Genomic DNA, 10,245 nt, shown 5'->3' with positions numbered 1-10,245 from the left:
ATTCCAAACCCCTCCGTGGAATATTTGGGATCCTAGGCTACACCCAGTATGTGCCCTGATTCAGACACATCAGCGCCAAAAGGAAATAAAAATGGAGTCCCAATTTCAGAGATGGTAAAGCCATCTGTGTTTGGTTTTCTCTCATGTTCCTTCCCCATCGCCCTCTCTCCTGTTTTAACAGCCATCCATGGACCAGTACCCTTTGGCTTTCTTGCCCAGGCCTGGCCATGGAATAAGTAAATATTTTTCCCTCTCTGCTCTCTTGAAAACAGCAGTTGGTCAGGTTTTGTTGTTGTTGGTTTTGTTTGTTTGTTTGTTTGTTTGTTTGTATCAAGAACATCCCTGCATTGTGCTGGGGATTGATGATACAGTACTGAGGGAGAAAAAGTCTCTGCCATCACAGAGTTTCCATTCTACTGTGAACACCAGACAGTAAACATACTGACCATAAATATATAATAGAACTAATGCGGGGTCATTGAGAGCAATGATCAAGAAAGAATTCTTGAGACATTTTATGGTGCAAGAATGTGTTTTTTATTATAGCACTGGGACAGGACCCTGGGGGCACGAAGAGCTGCACTGGGATCGTGAGGTGCAACTGATTCTGTATTTTTAAGTTGGGGGCAGGTGGGTGGAGCAGAGGTAACTGAAATCTCTAAAGTGATTTCCATAGGTTAAAGAACCTTTGCAGGATCCTGGAGGTCTGACTATTGTCAAGCTAAGATTGATTTCAGTTTCTAGCAAAGCATTGACATTAAGGCCGTTGTGAGTCCCTTGAGGAATATCACACTCAGCACATCTCAGGTATTTATCAATGGACTGCAAATTGTAAGATAATCTAATTTTATCTACATTTCTCTTGCCTTTGTACTCCTCCTCATTTCCCCCCCTGAGCAATTTTGACCCTTAAATCTTTAAGGTTGCTGGTGGTGGAAGGTCTTATCTCCTAAAGCTTCTCCCTGCTGCACAGGGGCACAGGTGATGTAGTTTTGGAATATTGGTAGGTTTGGTGGGGTGGGGTCCAGAGCCAAGGACTGGAAGGAGGTCTTGAGAGGTCTTTGGTGCAAAATGGTGGTTTATTAAAGCACAGGGACAGGACCTGTGGGCAGGAAGAGCTGCTGTCCCAGGGTTGTGAGGGGTGGCTAATTATAGACTTGGGAGTTGGGGTAGGTAAGGAACAGGGAGGTTTTAAGAAGATTTTCTTATATTAAAGAGAACCTAAGGATGCTGAGACCTTGCCATTGTCAAGTTAAGGCTGTTTTTCCCTCTAGCAAGGCATTAACATTAAGATGGTTCAGAACTTCCTGGAGGAATGTCACACATATCCCATCCAGGAGTAGGGGGAGGGGTTTGCAGGATGTCAGCTTGTGTTTTGTCATCAGCTCACCTTCTGCTCCCTCATCATAGTGATGTCTCTACCTATGGGTTAACATTGGTCAGGTGGGGAATTCTATATATCAGAGTTACCAAAGGGAGAGACAGCCAAAGCCAAGGCAGGCAACATACATGAACCTCCTTGAGCAGAAGGCATCATCTATCAGCTGGAAGTTATAGCAGTGTAGGAGTCTCAGCATCAGGCAAAGAAACATCAGAAAATGCAACAAAATAAGATTAGGATTACTATGATAAAAAGAGGCCCAATAAAAAGACCTGATAGTTGTCCAAAACCCACCTCCAGTCCAGGAGTTTAGCAAATCACTAAAGTAGAGAGAGATCGTTTAAAACACCAATCCATATCTGCTGGCAGTCCTGTTACATTTTTGTGATAATCTGGAATATATACAACATTCTATTTTAATAATGGCTCATGTTCCTCCTCATGTTGCTGTCAAGACATTTAAGGCCATTCAGTTTTATAGAACTGCTTTACTCATTTGTGTTATTTCAGTGTTTGATAATGTAATGCTATTTGAAAGTCACTTAAGGCCTTAATTGTGTAGCAGGTGGTGTTAGCCATCATATGGACTCTGTTTTGTTTAGCAGGAAATCAGGTAATTATGAGGAACTTCTATGGAAACAAAGGGAAAATTTAAGTTAATGGTTGGAGCAAATGACAAACTCAATGTCCAAGTCTCCAGCGCTGCCACTGAGATTTTTAGATGTCAGGCTTGAACCATCTTCAGATAGAATGAGAACAGGCAGTGTGAATCAGATGGGTTTTCCTGGTTTGTAATTCAAATGTCTTTGGTGATCCTTTAAAATGGCCCATAGAGCGACAGGTGCAAAGATTGACTTTGCCAATCTTTGGCTTTCTCTGAAGCCAACCTCAAGTTGTCCAGCATCATTGTTTAGGGCTTCCAGAAAAACAGCAGTTTTAGTTTTTAATGACATCAAGTTAAGAGACTAGAAGAAGAGTGGAAACCTTAGTTTGGAGACCCATAGCTAGATATTTGTAGAAACCAGAAGAATTCATAATTTAGTCCAGTTTATAATAAATTAAAATCTAATATCCACAAAGATGTGTTATTGAAACATTTTCTCTCTATATAGTCATCCTCATTTTTATAAAAGATAGCCAAATCAAGACTAATTTGTTTGTAAAACAAGTCTCCTTTTAGATAACTTGGCCTTGAGCTTAACTTTACATAAGCTCAGCAAGAATGTCAATTGATCATACAGATCTTTTAAAATCTGCTTTGGTGGAACTTTTATAAGGAATCTCTAGATTGAATTTTTTTTTTCTAAATTGAATTTTTAATTGCCTCTTTTTTTTTTTTTAAGATTTTATTTATTTATTCATGAGAGACACAGAGAAAAAGGAAGAGACATAGGCAGAGGGAGAAGCAGGCTGCCTGCAGGGAGGTCGATGCAGGACTCAATCCCAGGATCCCGGGATCATGACCTGAGCCAAAGCCAGATGCTCAACCACTGAGCCACACAGGTGACCCCCCCTTTTAAAAATATTTTATTTATTTATTCATGAGAGACACAGAGAGAGAGAGAGAGAGAGAGAGAGAGAGAGGCAAGAGACACAGGCAGAGGGAGAAGCAGGTCATGCAGGAAGCTCGATGTGGGACTCAATCCCGGGTCTCCAGGATCAGGCCCTTGGCTGAAGGCGGCACTAAACCACTGAACCACCAGGGCTGCCCCAGGTGCCCCCTTTTAATCATGTGGGACCCAAGAAATTCAGAAAATGTTCCCCACCCTTGGCTCCTAGATAAGCAACAGGAAAAACCGCTGAACGCCCTTGAAAGCCCCATATCAGAATGAGCACAGAGCTTAAGAAATTCCTCCACCCCTTCTGGAAATCCCCCTAGACCAGCCCATAAAAACCCAGCTGTAACCCACCTCAGTGTCCAAGGCCCTGCTCCTCTGTGTGGGGTATACTTGGACCCAAGCTCGAGGTTGCTAATAAACCCTCCTGCGCTTGCATCAGTGTCGGCCCCTTGTTGGTTTCTCGGATTTGCAATCTTGAGCACTACAACTGCTTCTTGAGGCTGGAAGCTAAACCAAATACTTGTCATTAGACTTGCCTGCATTGCCTGGAGATTTGAAATTTGAGAAAATTCCTATTCTTGAGTGCCCCAAATATCCTGAGTTTCCTGCACCTGACAGGAGGTAACATTCTCTACTCACCTGGGAAGGCTTCTAGGAACTCTGTAAGCAGGTATCACACCAACACTTCCAAGGGACTTTATGGCTCCATAAAGTTAGTTCCTTAAAGCCATCTGGTTATATCTGAGTCTATGCATGTCTCTCTCAAATATGACATCCCAGTCAAAGCCTTGGTAATATAACCAGTATTTCCAATGGTGTCCTGTTATAAGGAGAACAGATTCTCATTAAACTTAAGCAAATAATTGTAATTGCCATGGATGAAAGAATACTCACTGAGAGTTTCTGAGTTTCAGAGGGATCAGGTAGGGGGAAAAGTTAGATGCTTCAATTTGTTCAGAAAGGAATATTTTATCAAGTTTTTATATATCATGGATACCTTAAGAGAAAGTTTCCTTAATCTTGAAGAACAAACATTAGAGAACCAGTAACGTTTCAAACAAGAGTAATAAAAAGTATAGTCATCTTCTTCATTTCATTTAGTATCATGTTACTATTTCTGGTTCAGTTTGAATGCAGATTTTTCCATTAGTTCTGGAAATTCTTAGCCATTTTAGTTTTATGGTATTAAAGATATCAAAAACCTGTATTTGTCAAAAGTCATTTCCATGAATCTCCTTGAAGATGAAACACATTTTGCAAGAGAATAAGAATAATAACTATAAATGACAAAAGATTCAAGAATGGACATGGTTAAAGTTCTGATATGAGAGTTCATTATAATATAGCTGACAAGGAAATCTGCTTGTTTCGGTGACACATAACATTTCACTAATCAAAATATCAAGTGAAGATCTTATACCAGAATATATTAAAATGTCAGGAATTTCATGTCATTTCTGGAACAGTTATAGCATTTATCTAAATAATACAACCTAAGGTTTATTATTATTTATTTGACAGTGCTTCCCAAGTACCTTAACATACCAAAGTCAAAAAGATTTCATTTACAATTCAGATCTTGTGAAATTTGTTAAAACCCTCAGAAAAGGGACATCTGGGTGGCTCAGTGGTTGAGCATCTGCCTTTGGCTCAGGGTGTGATCCTGGGTCCAGGGATCGAGTCCCACATGGGGCACCCTGTGAGGATCCTGCTTCTCTCTCTACCTATGTTTCTGCCTCTCTCTGTGTCTCTCATTAATAAATAAAGAAAATCTTTAAAAAAAAAACAACTCAATATTTTAAAGCTCTTGCCTTAAATAGGATTACAGATAATTATAAAATTAAGACTTATATTTAACCAAGATAGCAATAAGGGATTCTACAGGGAGTTGTATAGGTGTTGGTAGAACTTCGCTTCTTTAATATTGAGGAAGTTTTGACTTTATTAAGTAAACAAAGACTTGAGAAAGACAAAACATAGAAACTTTGGTTTTCTGAGCAGATGAGGAATCTGCTTTTTTAATTTTTTAAAAATATTTTATTTATTTATTTATTCATGGAGACACACACAGAGAGAGGCAGAGACACAGGCAGAGGCAGAAGCAGGCTCCATGCAGGGAGCCCAATGTGGGACTTCATCCTGGGACTCCAGGATCACGCCTGTGCTGAAGGCGGTGCCAAACCGCTGAGCCACTGGGGCTACCCTGCTTTTTTTCTTTATCAAGAACAAACCAACAATTCAAGAAAACTTTGTTTTTAATGGAGAGAAAAGCAGAATTTCAGTCTTATACCAGTGCACTTTGAAAGTCCATTCATTTCAACCTTAGTCCTGATCATATATAAAATTCTTGTGCAAAGATTTCCCTTCACAAACCTTCTACAACTTTCTTTTTTTTTTTCATTCAGATTTTGTCCTAAGCTTTTTCTCCCTAAATAACCAGTCTCATTTTAGGGAAAAATTACTTTCTTCTTCCTTCAACAAAATATATTCTCATTCCTTGTATCTTTCTCCTATAGCTCCTATTTTTCTATTTTTTGCTTCCCCCATTGTTCCCAGTATTCTGAGCTATATTTATCAGAACTTTTACTCTCAGAAGCCTCAGTCTCCAGTGAAAATTAAGTGATAACCAATTGTGAACTATTATACCAGAATTCTCTAATTCTGAGATTTATAAATGTATTTCATAATATATTCCATAGTACAATCTTATAATAAAGCACAAAGCATGTTTACCAACAGACCCAAGGATCTTCAGTTTCTCTGCAATAAGAAGCCAGAAGCACAAACCTCTATTCAGTAATCAATGCTTCAGTACTTTATCTTATTTGGAAAAGACTTAGTATCCAATAAATTCAATTCAGTTTATTATCTAGCTAAGCAGAAGTTTAAAGTTTTATGTTACCAAATATTTTTTTAATCTCCATCTGCGATTTTTTAAAAGATTTTTATTTATTTATTCATGAGAGACATAGATAGAGTGACAGAGACATAGGCAGAGGGAGAAGTAGGCTCCATGCAGGGAGCCCGATGTGGGACTCCATCCAAGGTCTCCAGGATCAGGCCCTGGGCTGAAGGCAGGCGCTAAACCGCTGAGCCACCCGGGCTGCCCATGTTACCAAATATTTTGAACCAAGAAGCTTTTTATTTATTCAACCTACTTGTTTTTTTTAACAATCACCCATGAAAACTTTTTTGACCTTCAGTAAATCTTGGTAGATTGAACATTTTATACTTAATGCTGATAATTCTAAAAGCATATCTATTGGTTTTGGCTCAGGTCATGATCTTGGAGTCCTAGGATCAAGCCCCACATCAGGCTCCTTGTTCAGTGTGGAATCTGCTTAAGATTTTCTCTCTCTACCTCTTCCTCTGCTGTTTCCCCCTCTGTCAGTACCACCCTCCCTTCCACTTGTTCTTGCTCTCTCTCTCTGGAATAAATAAATCTTTACCAAAAAAAATTTAAAAGTTACTCAATTTGTTCCCCACTGTCAATTTTTACCTGGACACCTGTGGGAAAATCTGAAGTAGGTGGTTTAAGTACAGGAAGGTGTTCCTGGATTAGGGAGGTGATCCACTTTGAACCTCATAAGGAGATGGCCCTACAGTTTGGGAGCTATTTGCTCCTTGATAGCAAGGGTAAAAGAAGCAGAACCGGTGGCACAAGAGGCATTGAGGATGATGTAGGAGCAGGTTATGCAAGCCATGTCCATGGTGGATGTGTTTTTGTACCCTAATCCACAGCCAAAGAGGTGAGGTGGTGCCAGCAAGGGTGGAAGAGATAAGAGCCTTGAGGGCAGAGAAAGAGGATTCTCAGTCCTAAGGCTCATCAGCTTAGATGAACAAATATCTGTTTTCCTTCCACCAGCAAAAAGTGAAAATAGGCAGTCCATGTCAGGCAAGAGAAGAGAGGCAACCTCCCCTAAACAAAAGAAGTTTTGGCAGCTGCTTGGGAATATTCCTTAAAGTCCTCATCCCAAGGTAGATTAACCAGACAATTGGCTCCAATTATCATAGCTATTAACCCGAGAAATGAATGAGGGAGAAAAATCTCCCATATAAGAGTCAGGCCACATTCATCTACTTCTCTTAAGATATATTTCAGATCTTGAGAAGAAACAAAGATGGGACAAGTAATTCAGGAAGAAGAGGGAAGCATGTACAGGATCATGGCAGAAATAGTACTGAAGTTTAAGAACCCACTAATGGGCTATCTTTCCTCAGCTCCTAAGGAGTACTGAGGCCATGTGTCATTGTAGAAGATGAGTTTTTTGTTTTGTTTTTTTTTTCTTTTTATCTTGTAATCCAAATTGGCTCCAGTGGGTTAAGAGACACCCCAAGGCAGACTCCTTGGGGACTGGAGAAGAAAAGTCTATTATTATAATCCCCCCAGATTCATGGGTCACATATCACTCAGGATAATGTCAAGGGTCCCCAGTGTTCAAAACAAATCAGAAGTGTCCCTCAAAAAGTCATTATGAACACCTACCTGTCCTCCTGAAAAGGTGTTGATGCTCCTTTGCTTTTCTATTATTCTTCCTGGGACACAGTAGATGCCAATAGACCAAAAGAGACTGCCTGTTGTTTTAACCCATGGAGATGCTAAGAATTTTTAGGAGGAATGTGACAATCTAAGTAGTCAGTAGGGGTCATTGACATAGAATAGCAAAATGTAAATAATAGAATGGAAATAGTGAAAATGGAAATCCACCGTGGCCTAAATGATATTCCAAAATGTGTGGTCTTTATAGCGATATCCCTACGAAATGGTCCCTGATTGGGTTTTAATTAATTGGGTACTGGTTTTGATATGGGAGAGCTAGGTTCTTGTCTCATGGAATCAAAGAATGAATCTCACAAAGGAGAGTGAGTAAAGGGACAGAAGTTTATTATTAAATAAAGATACAGAGAAAGCTCTCAGAAATGAGAGGGGTCCCAACAGAGTTGCCACTGAGGGCTTGTAGGGTTGGTCTTTCATTGGAAGCCTAATCAGGGAATCTAAATCCTTTTAACATCTCCATTGATATCACCGTTGAGTAAGGACTCATGATAACCAGGGTCTGGTTATTCTTTGTTGGTTGCCAGTAGAAGTAATAATGAGACACCCTCCCCACCCACACCTTAGGGCTGGGTGGTCTAGCTTGTTCATTTATCTCTGGTTTCCTTACACCTCAGCATTTTTAGTAATGTTGTGAGCCTGCTTCCATGGCCCCCTACCTAGCCCTGCCTAGCCCTGTTTGTCCCTAACTCAGTTTGGGCCTGCTCCATATGGAGGTCTGTTGACCAGAAGTGGCTAGACCAGGTGTGTAGAGCGGATCACATGAGGCCAATGAGAAGGAAATCCTACAGTCTTAAGATTGAAAACTTCCTAGTGATATGAGGGGCTACTACATGCCCAAGAAAGACAGCTTTTTAGAAGAATAGAAATAAAAAGGGAGCCTCAATTTCTGGGTCTTATTCCCATTTGGCCAAGGTACAAACTTCCAGCCAAAACTCAGGCTTTTCTTCCATCCCATAGAGCAACCACAGAGTAGAGGTCTGTATCCTGAGCAATTGACATGAAAGTGTTCCAATAAGACTGCACTCCTTGAAAAGCCCCTGAAATGAAAGTAAAGAGAGAAAGAGTAACTCACCAAGTTTGTACCGGTGCTCAAAGTCCCAATGACAGAAGATGCAATTCCCTGTATGTACAATGATGTACATTGTACATCAATGATGCAGGATCATTGAGCTCAACAGTCAGAAAGAATTCTGGAGATATTTTCCAGTGTAAAAAGGTGCTTTTTATTATAGTGCAGGGACAGGACCTGTGGGCAGAAAAAGTTGTGCTGGGGATCTGGCTATTGTCAAGCTAGGATTGATTTTAGTATCTAGCAAAGCATTGACATTAGGGCAGCTATAAGTTCCTTGATGAACGTAACACTCTGCATGTCTTAGGTGTTTATCAATGGGCTGCAAACTGTAAGGAAATTTAACTTTATCTACATTTCTCTTGCCTTTGTTCTCTTCATCATAATGTTGTGCATCATAAAGATAGCATAGAGTAAGAAAATAGTGATTTACTTATTATGTGTTGGTGTGGAGAGGTCTTAGAGACATCCCTTCTTCCAATTGATATATATCATACGTGCATATGGTATATATTTAGAAGTACAGGAAGGCATACAATTAAAAGAAAGCCTCTCTGTTCCACTCTGGTGTTTAGCAATATAGTACACCTCTAGGAGACAACCACAAGCCAGTTATACTGGCTTCTCAGATATGTTTCCGAAGGTATTCTATGCATATGCAAGCATAAAGTCATTTATATATTTATACTTACATAATATTATGAAATCTTTAAAATATATAGCAATGTTGAATGAATTTTACAGTAAATTCCTCTAGACCTGCCACATAGACTCTATCATTACCATTTAACAGCATTCATTATATCATTTGTGTTGCGCCTAAGATCGGGAATCCGAGAAGCCACCAAGGAGCCGACACTGATGCAAACACACGAGGGTTTATTTACAAGCTCGAGCTTGGGTCTAAGTACACCAACACAGCGGAGCAGGGACTTGGACCCCGAGGTGGGTTTTAGCTTAGTTTTAAGGGCTGGTCTCCGGGGACCTCCAGAAGGGCTGGAGCAATTCCTCAAGTTCTGTTTACATTTTGCTATGGGGCCTTCAAGGGCATTGAGCTCTGTTCTCATTCTTTTTTTTTTTTTTTTTTTTTTTTTGAGCTCTGTTCTCATTCTAATAGGGGCTACCAGCCCTTGGCTTGGGCTCCGTTCTTATTCTAATATGGGGCTTTCTAGGACAATAAGCTGTAAGCTGTTTTTTTTCCCTGTAACTGAAGGAATGTAAATTTTAGCTTTTATTCACAGGGGCCTGGGATGGCTGTACTTGTGCTAACACTGAACTTAAAGTGGAATGGCCTTAATTTTCTCAGCCTCCACAATTTGTCTATCCATATACCTATCCTTTATCAATCCATCTTACTCTCCATGCATTTCAAAGTAAACTTCAGATATTACAGAACAACTCCTAAACACTTCAGTATACATATCATTAACTAGAGCTCATATTTTTTAAGATTTTCTTTTAATGTAGAGTTGAAATGGAGCTTTTAAATCTTTTCCAATCTATGATCTTGCTAATCATGCTACATTTATTTAGATCTCCTCTAATTTCTCTTAGCAATGTTATGAAATTTTTCATTGATATCTGATAAATATTTTGTTACATTTATTTATGTGTTTTCTGTTTTCTGTTGGTACTCATCTAACAACATACCCAATGGTGAAAGAGTGAAATGAAAGCT

At 39.7% G+C, this 10,245-nt stretch overlaps 1 protein-coding gene across 1 annotated transcript in view; it reads right to left on the bottom strand.

Annotated features, from left to right (window-relative positions):
• Window positions 1–3,314: 3,314 nt before the first annotated feature.
• The window catches only part of GUCY1A2 (guanylate cyclase 1 soluble subunit alpha 2), a 428,485-nt gene continuing 421,554 nt past the window's right edge, over window positions 3,315–10,245 (bottom strand). Inside the window, exons 9-10 of the transcript XR_005359351.1 lie at window positions 3,580–3,760; window positions 3,315–3,447 (exon numbers count right to left, since the gene is read on the bottom strand). The gene's annotated coding sequence lies outside the window, so the exon portion shown is untranslated. The remainder of the gene's footprint in view (window positions 3,448–3,579; window positions 3,761–10,245) is intronic.

This window comes from Canis lupus, chromosome 5 (assembly GCF_011100685.1).
Source record: "Canis lupus familiaris isolate Mischka breed German Shepherd chromosome 5, alternate assembly UU_Cfam_GSD_1.0, whole genome shotgun sequence".
NCBI classification, from domain to species: domain Eukaryota; kingdom Metazoa; phylum Chordata; class Mammalia; order Carnivora; family Canidae; genus Canis; species Canis lupus.
The sequence above is the reverse complement of the archived record's forward strand: the minus strand, read 5'-3'. Positions and strand labels throughout refer to the sequence as shown.